This window comes from Aegilops tauschii, chromosome 7, assembly GCF_002575655.3.
Source record: "Aegilops tauschii subsp. strangulata cultivar AL8/78 chromosome 7, Aet v6.0, whole genome shotgun sequence".
In the NCBI taxonomy this organism is placed as follows: Eukaryota; Viridiplantae; Streptophyta; class Magnoliopsida; order Poales; family Poaceae; genus Aegilops; species Aegilops tauschii.
The window spans coordinates 306253823-306271562 of record NC_053041.3 but is presented as its reverse complement, the minus strand read 5'-3'; positions in this window follow the sequence as shown (position 1 = coordinate 306271562).

The following is a 17740-nucleotide window of genomic DNA, read 5'->3' as shown; positions in this document are numbered from 1 at the left end:
TCCGTCTGATATTGATTTCCTGCTATGTAAAAAACATGCAAAAAACAGCAACTGGCACTCGGCACTATGTCAATAGGTTAGTACCAAAAAATGACATAAAATGACTATAAAATGATTATAAAACATCCAAGATTGATAATATAACAGCATGGAACAATCAAAAATTATAGGTACGTTGGAGACGTATCACGCACACAATCGTTACTTGGTGGTTTAAATATGCGCAAGGGATATGCAATGTATTATCATGTAGAGATGTCTGAAATTAGCCGTGTCAACTTGCAGATAGGGTTACGTAATGAAAAAGTACAAGATGTATGTGGCAATTTCATGGAACATCGCGAAAAAAGGAGAGGCAGCGGTGAGCCTATACAGTGTGCTATGGTAGGTCACTCCGGCCCAGTTCTTTTGCAGAATTCTCCCAGAATCTGCCCCTCTCTAGCTTCTCCTAGAATCTTTGACCCCTTTTTTTTTACAATCTTACCTAATTAGACCCTAACTAGATAGGATTGTAAAACAAATGGGGCTCCAAGATTCTAGGAGAATCTGGCAAAAGAACTGGGCCTCCATTGCAATCATCGTGGCATGTTATTTGTATGTCAGTTGTATTGCCAAGTTTCTTAGGGACAGTTATTACGAGTTATCCTAAGAAAATGAGCACCTTTGAATATAAGCTCCAGGTAATAAGCCAACCAGTTCTTTTCATTGCCTGCCTTTTCAGCTTATCTTTTGTATGATCAGTGAAAAGTCTAGATTGCATTATATTTTTTCATTTTGCTTCCCATATGAAAATTAATTTGACTTGCAAACATCACAAATTGAACCCAGTGCAGTAATTAATATGATAGGAAAACACACCATCAATATTTGTTCAAAATGCAAATACAAAGATACCATCTACTTGGCACAATCTACTTTGGTCAATGTCTTCCATAGAGATCCCGGTGCCTAATTTAAACGAAGAACGCATGACCCAAATTTAAATGAAGAACAATTATTTATCGAAATTCGATGGTCCAAGTGGCTGGTTATTATCATATAGCAGCACCACCTGAAAGCATCATATAGCAGCAGCAGCTCATAGCAACTCATCATACAGCAGCAGCAGCAGCAGTGTGCAATTCATCATATACCAGCAGTAGCTCATAGCAATTCATCATATAGTAGCAGCAAGAGCAGCTCATAGCAATTCATCATATAGCAGTAGCAGGAGCAGCTCATAGCAATTCATCATATAGCAGCAGCAGGAGCAGCTTATAGCAACTCATCATATAACAGCAGCAGCAGCTCATGGCAATTCATCATATAGCAGCAGCAGCTCATAGCAATTCATCATATAGCAGCAGCAGGAGCAGCTCATAGTAATGCATCATATAGCAGCAGCAGAAGCAGCTCATAGCAATTCATCGTATAGCGGATCAGAATGAAAATTTGGCAAAAAATCAGAGAAGATCCTCACCTTGTTGGATGAGCTCATCCTTCAATAGCACCTCAAGGCCACGGCCTGGGAGGAGGGGAGGGGGAATGAGGTGCCTTCTGCCGCAGTGTGGCATCGGCCGTAGTTGTGCGGCGCCCACTGGAGTAGTGTGTTGGACGGACCACAGCGGACAGCTGCTGGAGACCATGAGAATGAGGGGTGGCGCCTGAGGGAGGAGTAGCCGGGGAGATTTGGCCCTACCCGTCGGCCATGTAGCCTAGCTGGACAGAGCATCGTCGAGGACCAGGCCAGATGGGACCAGTGGCGACCACTCGCTGGAGGAACCCTAGTGCTACAGGCAGGGGATCGAGGTAGAGGGAAAGGGGAGAGGAGATGCAAGCGGGCAGGGTAATGAACGCTTACGTGTTTATTTTTACTTGAGGGCCAGGTGTGACGCGGGCGTGAGCAGTGGCATTTTGAGTGTAATATTGGCAGACAACAGAGTCATTTCACTATTCCCCTTTGCTACCTCTTGAGCTTGCGTTGACTTTTTTTCTTGAAGAGGAAAGGGTGGTGCAGCAAAGTAGAGTAAGTATTTCCCTCAGTTTTGAGAACCAAGGTATCAATCCAGTAGGAGACAACGCACAAGTCACCGAATACCTGCACAAACAAACACCAACTTGCACCCAACGTGATAAGGGGTTGTCAATCCCTTCACGGTTATTTGCAAAGTGAGATATGATAGAGATGGATAAACGGCAAAGTAATATTTTGGTATTTTTGGTTTATGGAACGGAAAGTAAAAGATTGCAAAGGTAGTAAATAGGAAACTAAAATTGTGGATTGGAAACTTATATGATGGAAAATAGACCCAGGGGCCATAGGTTTCACTAGAGGCTTCTCTCAAGATAGAAAATATTACGGTGGGTGAACAAATTACTGCCGAGCAATTGATAGAAAAGCGCAAAGTTATGACAAGGCAATGATCATGAATATAGGCATCACGTCTGTATCAAGTAGACCGACTCCTGCCTGCATCTACTACTATTACTCCACACATAGACCGACTCCTGCTTGCATCTAGAGTATTAAGTTCATAAGAACAAAGTAACGCTTTAAGTAAGATTACATGATGGAGCGGGATAAACTCAAGCAATATGATGAAAACCCCATCTTGTTATCCTCGATGGCAACAATACAATACGTGTCGGTTTCCATTCTGTCACTAGGATCGAGCACCGCAAGATTGAACCCAAAGCTAAGCACTTCTCCCATTGCAAGAAAAACCAATCTAGTTGGCCAAACCAAATCAATAGTTCGAAGAGACTTGCAAAGATATCAAATCATGCATATAAGAATTCAGAGAAGATTCAAATAATATAAAATCCACAATTCATCAGATCTCGGCAAACACACTACAAAAGAGTATTACATCAAACAGATCTCCAAGAGCATCAAGGAGAACGTGGTATTGAGAATCAAAGAGAGAGAAGAAGCCATCTAGCTACTAGCTATGGACCCGTAGGTCTGAGATAAACTACTCACGCTTCATCGGAGAGGCAATGGTGTTGATATAGAAGCCCTCCGAGATCGAATCCCCCTCCGGCAGGACGCCAGAAAAGGCCCCTAGATGGGATCTCACGGGTATAGAAGGTTGCGGCGGTGGAAAAGTGATTTCGTGGCTCTCTTGATTTGTTTTGGAATATTTGAGAAGATATATGCGGAAGAAATAGGTCGGTGGAGTCACGAGGGGCCCACAAGGGTGGGGGCGTGCCCTCCCCCCCCCCCGGGCGCGCCGTCTGTCCTTGTGGATGCCTCGTGGCTTCCCTGACATGCACTCCAATTCCTCTGGATGTCTTCTGGTCCAAGAAAAACCATCGCGAAAGTTCCATTCCGTTTGGACTCCGTTTGGTATTCCTTCTCTGCGAAACTTTAAAACAAGGAAAAACAGTAACTGGCACTGGGCTCTAGGTTAATAGGTTAGTCCCAGAAATCATATAAAATAGAATATTAATGCATATAAGACATCCAAAACAGATAATATAATAGCATGGAATAATGAAAAATTATAGATACGTTGGAGACGTATCAAGCATCTCCAAGCTTAATTCCTGCTCGTCCTCGAGTAGGTAAATGGTAAAAATAGAATTTTTGATGTGGAATGCTACCTAACATATTTATCCATGTAATTTTCTCTATTGTGGCATGAATGTTCAGATCCGTATGATTCAAAACAAAAGTTTAATATTGACATAAAAACAATAATACTTAAAGCATACTAACAAGATAATTATGTCTTCTCAAAATAACATGGCCAAAGAAAGCTTATCCCTACAAAATCATATAGTCTGGCTATGCTCCATCTTCATCACACAAAATACTCAAATCATGCACAACCCCGATGACAAGCCAAGCAATTGTTTCATACTTTTGGTGTTCTCAAACCTTTTCAACTTTCACGCAATACATGAGCGTGAGCCATGGACATAGCACTATAGGTGGAGTAGAAGGTGGTTGTGGAGAAGACAAAAAGAGGGAGATAGTCTCACATCAACTAGGCGTATCAACAGGCAAAGGATATGCCCATCAATAGATATCAATGTGAGTGAGTAGGGATTGCCATGCAACAGATGCACTAGAGCTATAAGTTTATGAAAGCTCAAAAAGAAAACTAAGTGGGTGTGCATCCAACTTGCTTGCTCATGAAGACCTAGGGAATTTTGAGGAAGCCCATTGTTGGAATATACAAGCCAAGTTCTATAATGAAAAATTCCCACTAATATATGAAAGTGACAATATAGGAGACTCTCTATCATGAGATCATGGTGCTACTTTGAAGCGCAAGTGTGGCAAAAGGATAGTAACATTGTCCCTTCTCTCTTTTTCTCTCATTTTTTCTAGGCCTTCCTTTTTTTTATTTGGCCTTTTCTCTCTTTTTTTATTTCCTCACATGGGACAATGCTCTAATAATGAAGATCATCATGCTTTTATTTACTTACAACTCAAAAATTACAACTCGATACTAGAACAAAATATGACTCTATGTGAATGCCTCCGGCGGTGTACCGGGATGTGCAATGAATCAAGAGCGACATGTATAAAAAAATGATGAATGGTGGCCACAAATACGATGTCAACTACATTAGGACAATGATGGTGCGTGTCATAATAAACGGAACGGTGGAAAGTTGCATGGCAATATATCTCGGAATGGCTATGGAGATGCCATAATAGGTAGGTACGATGGCTGTTTTGAGGAAGGTATATGGTGGGTTTATGGTACCGGCGAAAGTTGTGCGGTACAAGAGAGGCTAGCAATGGCGGAAAGGTGAGAGTGTGTATAATCCATGGACTCAACATTAGTCATAAAGAACTCATATACTTATTGCGAAAATCTATTAGTCATCGAAACAAAGTACTACGCGCATGCTCCTAGGGGGATAGATTGGTAGGAAAAGACAATCGCTCGTCCCCGACCGCCACTCATAAGGAAGACAATCAAAAAATATCTCATGCTCCAACTTCGTTACATAACGGTTAACCATACGTGCATGCTATGGGGCTCACAAACCTTAACACAAGTATTTCTCAAATTCACAACTACTTACTAGCATGACTCTAATATCACCATCTTCATATCTCAAAACAATCATAAGGAATCAAACTTCTTATAGTATTCAATGCACTTTATATGAAAGTTTTTATTATATCCCTCTTGGATGCCTATCATATTAGGACTAAATTTATAACCAAAGAAAATTACCATGCTGTTTAGAGACTCTCAAAATAATATAAGTGAAGTACGAGAGTTCATAAATTCTATAAAATAAAACCACTGCCGTGCTCTAGAAAGATATAAGTGAAGCACTAGAGCAAAATTGTCTAGCTCAAAAGATATAAGTGAAGCACAAAGAGTATTCTAATAAATCACGATTCAAGCGTGTCTCTCTCAAAAGGTGTGTACAGCAAGGATGATTGTGGCAAACTAAAAATCAAAGACTAAAATCATACAAGACGCTCCAAGCAAAACACATATCACGTGGTGAATAAAAATATAGCCTCAAGTAGAGTTACCGATATATGAAGACGAAAGAGGGGATGCCTTCCGGGGCATCCCCAAGCTTAGGCTCTTGGTATCCTTGAATATTTCCTTGGGGTGCCTTGGGCATCCCCAAGCTTAGGCTCTTGCCACTCTTTATTCCATAGTCCATCAAATCCTTACCCAAAACTTGAAAACTTCACAACACAAAACTCAACAAAAAATCTCATAAGCTCCGTTAGTATAAGAAAATAAATCACCACTTTTGGTACTATTGTGAACTCATTCTTTATTTATATTGGTGTAATACTACTATATTCCAACTTTTCCATGGTTCATACCCCATGATACTAGCCATAGATTCATCAAAATGAGCAAACAACACAAAGAAAACAGAATCTGTCAAAAACAGAACAGTCTGTAGCAATCTGAATAGTTCAAATACTTTTGTAAATCCAAAAATTCTGAAAAATTATGACAACATGGGCAATTTGTATATCAATCTTGTGTAAAAAAAATAAGAATTTTATCACGCTTCTGTGATTTTTAAAAATTCTGGGACTGAGCGCAAAAGTTTCTGTTTTTCAGCAAGATCAAATCAACTATCACCGTAAGCTATCCCAAAGGTCGTACTTGGCACAAACACTTACTAAAACACAAAACCACATCTAACCAGAGGCTAGATTAAATATTTATGGCAAAACATACCTAAAAATCAAAAACAAAAATAAAATTGGGTTGCCTCCCAACAAGCGCTATTGTTTAACACCCCTAGCAAGGCATAAAGCACGAATAGATCTAAGTATTCTCACCCCCCCCCCTCCTTTGGGAAACAAAGAGAGAATTTCTTATCCATGGCATTTATGTTTCTATTTTGTGCAAGCACATGGCCATTAATAGTAGAAGAAAGATTAAGCACATTTCGAAAATTCACATCTTAAGCTAGCCTTCATCTCTTTGATTATTTCATTTTGATAGAAACACAAAATAGTTGTTGATTCAACATTCTCTCCCTTGGGGTGCGCAAATATGGTTTTCGTCTTGTCATAAGTGTCGATGGCATCCCCTCCAAGAAAACCATTTTCAAATATAGAATCCAAGACTTGCTTAAAAGAAAGAGGTAGGCCAATATAAAAGCTTTTTAAATATATCTCAATCTGATATTGGGGCACAAAACTAGCTCGAATCCTCAACAGCCTATCCCAAGCATCTTTCAAAGATTCATCAAGCAAATAACGAAAAATTCTGGGATCATCTTCATCAAAATTGAAATCTTCCTTAACCACCCCGGTAAGTCTTTCCATAGCATCATTATTTATGAGCTTAGAAAGGATCGAGGGGTCATCCAAAGCACTAGAACATGGGAGAAAACCCTTAGCCCTTCTAGAGTCGGCCATGGAGGTAGAGACGAACGGAAGAGGGGCGAAGAAAAGGCGAATCTTTTCGGAAATCGTTTTAGAAGTGGGGTAGAGGAAAACGAGAGGCGAATGGCAAATAATGAAATGCGAGAGATGAGAGTTTATGATGGGTACTTGGTATGTCTTGGCTTGGTGTAGATCTCCCCAGCAACGGCGCCAGAAATTCTTCTTGCTACCTCTTGAGCTTGCGTTGGTTTTTCCCTTGAAGAGGAAAGGGTGGTGCAGCAAAGTAGAGTAAGTATTTCCCTCAGTTTTGAGAACCAAGGTATCAATCCAGTAGGAGACAATGCACAAGTCACTGAATACCTACACAAACAAGCACCAACTTGCACCCAACGCGATAAGGGGTTGTCAATCCCTTCACAGTTATTTGCAAAGTGAGATCTGATAGAGATGGATAAACAACAAAGTAATAATTTTGGTATTTTTGGTTTATGGAACGGAAAGTAAAAGATTGCAAAGGAAGTAAATAGGAAACTAAAATTGTAGATCGGAAACTTATATGATGGAAAATAGACCCGGGGGGCATAGGTTTCACTAGAGGCTTCTCTCAAGATAGAAAATATACAATGGGTGAACAAATTACTGCCGAGCAATTGATAGAAAAGCACAAACTTATAACAACATCTAAGACAATGATCATGAATATAGGCATCATGTCCGTATCAATTAGACCGACTCCTGCCTGCATCTACTACTATTACTCCACACATCGACCGACTCCTGCTTGCATCTAGAGTATTAAGTTCATAAGAACAGAGTAACGCATTAATTAAGATGACATGATGTAGCAGGATAAACTCAAGCAATATGATGAAAACCCCATCTTGTTATCCTCGATGGCAACAATACAATACGTGACGGTTCCCCTTCTGTCACTAGGATCGAGCACCGCAAGATTCAACCCAAAGCTAAGCACTTCTCCCATTGCAAGAAAAACCAATCTAGTTGGCCAAACCAAATCGATAGTTCGAAGAGACTTGCAAAGATATCAAAACATGCATATAAGAATTCATAGAAGATTCAAACAATATTCATAGATAATCTAATCATAAATCCATAATTCATCGGATCTCGGCAAACACACCGCAAAAGAGTATTACATCGAATAGATCTCCAAGAACATCGAGGAGAATGTGGTATTGAGAATCAAAGATAGAGAAGAAGCCATCTAGCTACTAGCTATGGACCCGTAGGTCTGAGGTAAACTACTCACGCTTCATCGGAGAGGCAATGGTGTTGATGTAGAAGCCCTCTGTGATCGAATCCCCCTCTGGCAGGACGCCAGAAAAGACCCCTAGATGGGATCTCACGGGTATAGAAGGTTGCGGCGGTGGAAAAGTGTTTTCGTGGATCTCTTGATTTGTTTTGGAATATTTGAGAATATATAGGCGGAATAAATAGGTCGGTGGAGGCACGAGGGGCCCACAAGGGTGGGTGGCGCACCCTACCCCCCTGGGCGCGCCCTACGTCCTTGTGGATGCCTCATGGCTTCCCTAACGTGCACTCCAAGTCCTCTAGATGTCTTCTGGTCCAAGAAAAATCACCGCGAAAGTTTCATTCCGTTTGGACTCCATTTGGTATTCCTTTTCTGCAAAACTCTAAAACAAGGAAAAAAAACAGAAAGTGGCACTGGGCTCTAGGTTAATAGGTTAGTCCCAAAGATCATATAAAATAGCATATTAATGCATATAAGACATCCAAAATAGATAATATAATAGCATGGGACAATCAAAAATTATAGATACGTTGGAGACGTATCACCCTTCCCTTCAATTTTTAGTAAGCTTCTACCCGAAACACCCCCCTCCAAAGAGAAATAAGTTAAGCCCAAGCCCATAACTCAAAAATGACTTCTTTACATCTTTATGTCTTATTTTGATAATAAGCTCTGAAAAGGCGGAATAGAACTGGCCGTTAACCTACAATTTAATTGTGCGTGCAATGATGAATCACTCATGCCTGCTATAGTGTACAGTTAGTCATCATCATACATGGCATAACCTAATACATGTGCATTTCATTATAGAATCTAAAATATGCAATGCTTATGTTAGTTCATACGTTGCACATGATGTTTAAATGCCCCTTAAATTTGGTTAGTCAAGTGATGGTCTTTAAGCCTCCTTCTTTGCTTCTTTTCTTGATATGTAAGATTTGCTCACACATCTATTCAATTGCTTGTTTGCATCAGCCAGCCATACTAGGACTGTTTGCTTTGATTACTTGCTGTTCTTGACCTAACACTCTAACAGAGCTTGTCAATGATTTAAACACTAAGGGCTGCTATAGTGGGGGCTTGTCTAACTCATAGGTGACATAAAGGTTTGGCTGTACACTAAAGTAGGCTCTCCAAGAGTACCTGGAGATCCAGTTCTAAGGTATGCCTAGTTTTTACATAGTGCACACATAGTAAATGCTCATTTCATTGTGTGCAAGAGATGTGGCATGTTTCATTATGTGGTGTTGTTTTGTTATAATCTCATCCTTTTGTGTTGTTCACAGACTGGAAAGTATGCATACTTATCTTCCAAGGAGACCAGTAACTAGTTTGTGTCACCTTGCAGAGGGGGTGCAATGAAGATAAGATTGAGGATTTCCAAGTACAAGACGTTAGGAAGGAGCCTTGCAAGAGAAGGAGGAGCAGCGCTGAGCCTGTTCAACCAGTTAAGGTAAGTCACTGTATTACAATTACGAGGACATCCTATTTGTCTGACATTGTGCTTGCGTAGGGTTCTTCACCTGTAACCCAGTCATTGGGCCATTGATTAAAAACCCCTCCACTCACTATTATATGATGTTCTAACTTTTTTGTAAATCAGATGTATGTAACCACATTTTAATGTGTGTGTTCACTCATTACGGATGTAGTCTACTTTTAAATATCTAAAACATCTTATACTAGTGAACAGTGTGAAACTACTTCCTGCCATGGTAGAGTTGTCGATGTCATAAATGTCATAAAAAACGCATATTCACATCATTAGCCTCCCTATCATCACTAGGATATTGATTACATACTAGTCGAGATAATTCATAGGAGGCAAACAATATTACATTACTTGTTCTTTTATATAGTAAATGTAGCTAGGCCATGGATGTTATTGAGGCGTGCATGTATGCATGCTGCCAACTCAACAGTTCAATTGCTTGTTTGTTTCATGCATAGTTAAATTGCTCTTTTCAATTGCTTTATTTGTCCTCAATTAATGAGATGCCCAAACAATGATGCCTTATGTTGGGTACTTGTATAACTATTAGTTGACATAATTAAAGGCCTTACCATTTAATTACTCTGGCGAAGTGTGCCTGAAGCTTTGAAGTCTATTAACCAACTATTACTGCATGAGGCTCACAATCTAGTTTATACTAGGCTAATGATTGCATAGTTTTGCTTGCTGTAGTAGGTTTGTATGAATCCCTCTGCTGTTCATTATGCTCCCTAAAACTTACAGAAACATTCAGGATGAAGTGACATCAACACAAAGACCTGCGAGCAGTGCGGCATGGTTGAGGGAGTCCTGGATTAGGGGGTCCTCGGACAGCCGGACTATATCCTTTGGTCGGACTGTTGGACTATGAAGATACAAGATTGAAGACTTCGACCCGTGTCCGGATGGGACTCTCCTTGGCGTGGAAGGCAAGCTTGGCAATACGGATATGTAGATCTCCTCCCTTGTAACCGACTCTGTGTAACCCTAGCCCCCTCCGATGTCTATATAAACCGGAGGGTTTAGTCCGTAGGACAACAACAATCATACCATAGGCTAGCTTCTAGGGTTTAGCCTCTACGATCTCGTGGTAGATCAACTCTTGTAATACTCATATCATCAAGATCAATCAAGCAGGAAGTAGGGTATTACCTCCATCGAGAGGGCCCGAACCTGGGTAAACATTGTGTCCCCCGCCTCCTGTTGCCATCCGCCTTAGACGCACAGTTCGGGACCCCCTACCCGAGATCCGCCGGTTTTGACACCGACATTGGTGCTTTCATTGATTCCACTGTGCCGTCACCATAAGGCTTGATGGCTCCTTCGATCATCGGTAACAATGCAATCGAGGGTGAGGTTTTCCTCCCCGGACAGATCTTCGTATTCGGCGGCTTCGTACTGCGGGCCAATTCGCTTGGCCATATGGAGCTGATCGAAAGCTACGCCCCTGGCCATCAGGTCAGATTTGGAAACTTGAACTACATTGCCGACATCCGCGGAGACTTGATCTTCGGCGGATTCGAGCCCATGTCAGGTGCACTGCACGATCATGACGAGCATGATTTAGCTCTGCCATCAGACAGTGTTCAGGAGATCACGCCCGCAACTACTCCGGCCCTTAATTCGGCACAAATTGCGCCATCGGAGGACGGGTGGATAGACCCCGCCACGAAAGCCGCACTCTCAGCGGCGACGGAGCCGAATACTGACTTCACCTCCCACGAGAACCGTGCTGCCGAATCATTGGATTCGTCCCCGGCCACGGACTCCGAGCCGCTTGTGTCCGTGCCCATCGAAACTGTTGGGCGCCGATCATGGAGTTTACCTCCGCGGATATCTTTCAGCACTCGCCTTTCGGCGATGTGCTAAATTCATTAAGGTCCCTCTCCTTGTCAAGAGAACCCTGGCCGAACTATGTCCGGCTAAATGGGATGCGGACGACGAAGAAATTCGCTCCCCACCCACCACCCACTTAGTAGCCACTATCGACGATTTAACCGATATGCTCGATTTCGACTCCGAAGACATCGACGGCATGGACGACGATGCAGGAGAGGAACAGGAACCATCGCCCACAGGGCGCTGGACAGCCACTTCATCACATGACATATACATGGCGGATACACCCAAAGAAAACAATGACGAGGAACGGAAGGATGCAGCGAAGGATAGCTCCCTCGAGAAGCAAACAAAGCGTCGGCATAGGCGCCGCTACAAATCCCGCCTCGGCAAAAACAGCGATAATAGCGCAAGAGAAAATAACACCCCAGTCGACTCCAGAGGAAACGACGACCACATTGACCCAGCGGCAGAGCAGGATGAACCAGCAAACGGCGAACATAGTACGGATCCGTTGTCCGAACACGGCGACGCCGAGGATAAAGCTCATCAACCTCCCTCCGGAGAGTAAAACAGTCCGGACGAAGATGCACACATCATCCCTGAAAGCCACTTGGAACAAGAGAACCTCCGCAGAAGGCTTATTGCCACCGCGAGGAGTCTGAAGAAGCAGAAGCAAAGGCTTAAGGCCACGCAGAATACGCTCAACAGTAGATGGAACAAAGTGCTCGACAATGAAGAAAAGTATGGTGGTAGTTACCACAAAGAGCTATCCAAAGCGCAAGCTGTTGCCCGAATTTGATGATGAGGCTTAGAGCCCACACAGCCGAAAAATAAGATGGCCGACCGGTCGGATCAACCACCTTGTGGCCGCGATAGATCAGCTAACAAGGCCGCACATAGGTCAGCACACGATTCACGTGAGGACTTGCATCAGAAGACCGGCGCGACCAGATCCATCTATGGATCAAGGAAACGCGCTCCAGCGCACAACCAAAACCGAACACTACAACCGTCAGAACGCCACGACACATCCAAATATAGGGGTGCCGCACACCCCCTATGTTTCACCGACGAGGTGCTGGACCATGAATTTCCAGAAGGATTCAAACCAGTGAACATAAAGGCGTACGACGGAACCACAGACCCTGGGGTCTGGATTGAGGACTTTATCCTCCATATCCATATGGCTCGCGGAGACGATCTCCACGCCATCAAGTACTTGCCCCTCAAGCTGAAAGGGCCAGCTCGGCACTGGCTGAAAAGCCTCCCCGAAAACTCAATTGGAAGTTGGGAAGAACTTGAGGATGCTTTTCGGGCTAATTTTCAAGGGACCTATGTCCGACCTCTGGATGCAGACGATTTAAGTCATATAATTCAACAGCCCGGAGAGTCAGCCCGAAAGCTTCGGAACAAATTTCTCACTAAGAAGAACCAAATCGTCGACTGCCCGGACACCGAAGCCTTAGCAGCTTTCAAACACAGCGTCCGAGACGAATGGCTCGCCAGACACCTCGGCCAAGAAAAACCGAGAACAATGGCAGCCCTGACAAGCCTCATGACCCGCTTTTGCGCGGGCGAAGATAGCTGGCTAGCCCGTAGTAGCACCAGTGACCCAGGCACATCCGAAGTCAGGGATGGCAATGGAAAACCACGACGCAGTAAAAGCAAGCGTCGAAATAAAGAAGACAACCCAGATAGCACGGCGGTAAACGCCGGATTCAGGGGCTCTCGACCGGGTCAGCGGAAAAAGCCTTTCAAAGGCAGCAGAGATGGACCGTCCAGCCTAAACAAGATTCTAGACAAACTATGTCATATTCATGGCACCCCCGATAAACCTGCAAATCACACCCACAGAGAATGTTGGGTCTTCAAGCAGGCCGGTAAGCTAAACGCCGAACACAAGGGGAGGGAGACACCAAGTGAAGACGAGGACGAGCCTCGCCAGCAAAGCACTGGGGGACAGAAAAAATTCCCACCAGAGGTCAAAACAGTGAACACGATCCACGTGACAAAGAGGAGAAGCAAACATGCACTCCGAGACACACGCGCTGTAGAGCTCGTCACCCCTAAGTTCAACCCCTGGTTGGCCTGCCCGATCACTTTTGATCGCAGGGATCACCTGACAAGCATCCGGCACGAAGGATTGGCTGCCTTGATGTTAGACCCAATAATAAACGGATACCATCTCACACGAGTCCTTATGGACGGTGGCAGTAGTCTTAATCTGATATATCAGGACACAGTCCGCAAAATGGGGATAGACCCGACAAAATCAGCCACAGTAATACTACCTTCAAGGGAGTAATACCAGGCCCAGAGGCCCACTGCACGGGCTCTCTAATACTAGAGGTTGTATTCGGTTCTCCCGACAACTTCCGAAGCGAACCTTCGACATCACTCCATTCCGAAGTGGCTATCAAGCACTACTCGGAAGAGCAGCTTTTGCTCGTTCTAATGCAGTACCGCATTACGCTTCTCTCAAGCTTAAGATGCCCGGTCCACGTGGCATCATCACAATTAGCGGAAATATTGAACGTTCCTTACGCGCGGAAGAAGGTGCGACGGCTTTAACAGCCGAACACTAAACGGCCCCTCCAACCAGAATAAATGATCGGTCGTCAAGACCGCGGGCACGGCTAGACGAGTCCGGCGCATTACTAGCTATAACAGCTTAGATAAACCCGAGATTGGTTTGATGGTTATAGCCCCATAGACGGTACCAGGGGCTTCCCGCGTGTAAACAGGGCTAGTTCGGCTCAACTTTACTTATCTTGAATTTTAATGGTTTATTGAGAATAACCAATTTTTCGCACGGCAACTTTCACCTAAGTTCTTCTATTTTACAGATGATAATCGTGCTACACCCTTCCAGGATACGGCACAACGGAGACACAGGCGCAGATGTGCAGCAGGGACCTGCTCAAAGGTTTCTTTTTAGATTAAGACCCTGTGTAAACCTTTTTTACTGTCTCTTGTTGTTCACATCCTCCGGATACTCAGTACAACCGAGAAGGATGCTGACGTTATTGGCATTTCGCCATGTCAGAACATTGCATGTACCGGGATACTCGGGGTTCATTATCAAGGGCATTGCTCAGCCCGGCATACGTTATAAAGACCGAATACCTTAGGGAGTGTTCGGCGTCGCGAGTTTGGCCTTATATGCATCAGCTCCGAATCATGTCTTTGGTCAAATGTTGGGTTTGCCCGGCTCCCGTGTTTTGCTACCTTACGTTCCGCTCTATCGGCTAAGGTGGCATCGGGAGAACTATTGCGATTGTGCCCTGGTTCATCCGGATGAGCACCTCAGTAGAGAAAGCCGAAAACTAACTGTCATGATAAAGCGCGAGACTGGTCAACCACTCGATGACTTAGCGGAATCTTCAGGATTCCTCCGCAAGGGCCATTTCCCGGTCATGTATGTACGCGCCCCGTATTCGGACGAGCGCAGAGGTACCAGGGGCTATATAGTAGTCCCACCGTCAAACTCCTATGGCTAAGTGAAAGTGTTAAAGCAATATAGTCCGATTGCCTCGTTCGCTGCGCTATCACCTCCTTAATGGACCAAGACGTTGGATCAAGTGTGAATATGCGTTTTTTTGCGAACACCCCCGCATTATATGCGTGGGGGCTGAAGCCGACGACTGCAAACTTTCAGGTTATATACATATATACATAAACGGCCGCACAGGAGGCATCATAATACTTTCAGGAAAAAGTATAAACGCAGCCTTTATAATTTAATAAACATTGTTCTTACAATGGGAATACATGTCACTAGAACATAATATTCTTCGAGCACTGAGCCTCTATTAAACGAGCGCCTTCAAGGACTTCTTCAAAGTAGTGCTCGGCCGATACTCGGCCCACGGCCGAACTTTGGGTTGCAATAGTGGTGGCCTCCATCTCTGCCCAGTATGTCTTGACACGGGCAAGAGCCATCCGTGCACCCTCTATGCACGCCGACCTCTTCATAGCATCGATGCGCGGCACAGCACCAACGAACTGTTGCACTAAACTAAAATAATTATTCGGCCTTGGCCCTTCCAGCCACAGATGATCCACAACAGACCTCATGGCAAGCCCGGACAACCTATGGAGCTCGGTCCACTCGGCCATTCGCTCATTCAACAGCAGCGGACGCACTGGAACATTGAACTGTGACCAGAACAGCTTTTCTACTTCACGGTCTTTTTGATCTTTGAAAAACTCGGCCGCATCAGCAGCACTTGCTGCCAAATCCACGTATGCGTCTGCAGAACTCCAGAGTTGATCAAGAGGGGCATACTTAGGATCTCCGAACTTCGTCCGCAGCAAAAAGGGCTTCCCAGCCGCGATATCCCCGGCTTGACGCAGCTCTTCCTTCGCCGCTCTGATTTCAGAGCGGGCATCCTTGGCCGCTACCATGGCCTTCTCCAGGTCCGTCATCCTCGTTCGATTTTCCTTTTCAAGAAGATCATAACGGTCGGCGGCATCCTTCAACTCAACATCCATCTTGGCTATTTTATCCTTGCTTTGGCAATGCGCAGCCTGTTCGGCTCTTAGCTCTTCGACCGCCTTTAGAGCGGACGCATCACTCTTCCTGGCTTGTTCCTTGGCTCGGGCAAGTTCCGCCTGAAGGGTCTCCACGGCGGCAGCCCCATCTGCAGTCACAGCATATTAAAGATACTAGCATCATGCTCCTCTTAATATGTGTTGATCACTGGAGAAAACGCATACCCTGTGCCTCGTCAAGCCGCTTGTTTACAAGCACGATGTTGGCATTTGCCGCATCAAGTTGCCGCTTCAGCTCGGCAAACACACCAGTCCGGCTAGCCACCGGACCTCCAGCCACCTGCACAGGAAGGCGGCCTGATTATTACCTGGGACTATGATCCTCTATTTGCTGCTGTTCTCGACAGCAACCAGAGTCTCAGGGGCTACTATCTGCATAGGGCACACCTAACGTGTGCGGTACCGTCAAAAACATACACTATTTCACGTACCTCAAAGCCTTTTAGCAGACTCATAAAAGCTTCATGCAACCCGCTTTCAGCGGATGAAATCCTCTGAACCACCGTGCCCATTAGAGCACGATGCGTTTCCGAGACAGCCGCCTCCTCCAGAAGATTCATCAGTGCATCCGATCGCACACCGGACGGTTCCGGACTCTTTCTGTGGCTTTCCTTAGGAGGCGAATACTCCGGACTTCGGGGGGCCGAAGGGTTACCCTCTGGCCTTGGCGGATCAGGAGAAATCCTCCATGACGACACCTCAGGGTCGCCCGCCTCATGAGGTGGGGAGGCATGGGGAGGTGTTTCGCTCTCCATCATCTCCGGAAGAAGATCCCCCGAAGACGAACTCTGTCGAGAAGGGCTACGATCCGAACTACAAGATATATGCTTTGGTTATTGTCCTCGGAGGTAAAGTAGGATATTTTTACTATTAAGTACTTTTTGTTTACTTACAGCTCGGTGGAGGGCTGATCCCCTTGCGGGCACTGTGCGGCAGGGGTACTCTCCGGGGCAGGACCCTCTGGCGAAGATTTCTTCCCTCGTTTGGAAACCATTGTTTCCAAGTCTTCAGAGGTGGTCCTCTTCCTTCCTTGGGGAGAGGGAATTTCATATTCTTCTCCCCGGTTATCCTCCTTCGCGGAGGCGCTAATTCCCCCGGTTTGGATGAATAATGAGCGAGCCCACTTTCAGCCTCTTTATCCCCCCCTTTATCTTCCCCTGAGGGTGCCTGATAAGGCGGCAGCTCAAGCATTCTGGCCAGTACTGGATCTGCTGAGCCTTCGGGAAGGGGGGGCGAACACCTGATCATCTTCGCCTTTTTTACCCAGTCCACATTAAAGAGCGACTTTTCAAAATGATGTTGTCATAAATAAAGAGACAACGTGTTCGGCCGAAGGACTACTTACTTGGGTATCTGGACGATTGCAGCTCAGACCCGCATCCTCGGTGGTGTCCGGACACCTTATTTGTGGTCCGAAGAACAATTTGTACATCTCTTCGAGCGTCATGCCGAGGAAGTGTTGAATAGCTCGCGGTCCTTCCGGGTTGAACTCCCACATACGGAGGGGTCGACGTTTGCAAGGCGGGACTCGACGAACTAGCATGACTTGCATTACTGTGACCAGGCTGATATCGCTCTCGAGGAGATCTCGGATGCGACTCTGCAATATCGGTACATCATTTACTGGCCCCCAGTCCAGCCCCTTGTTGATCCATGACGCCAGTTGTGGCGGGGGGGCCCGAGCAAAAGGCGGGGGCGGCCACCCACTTAGTACCGCGGGGGGCTGTGATGTAAAACCACTCCCGTTGCCATAAACTGG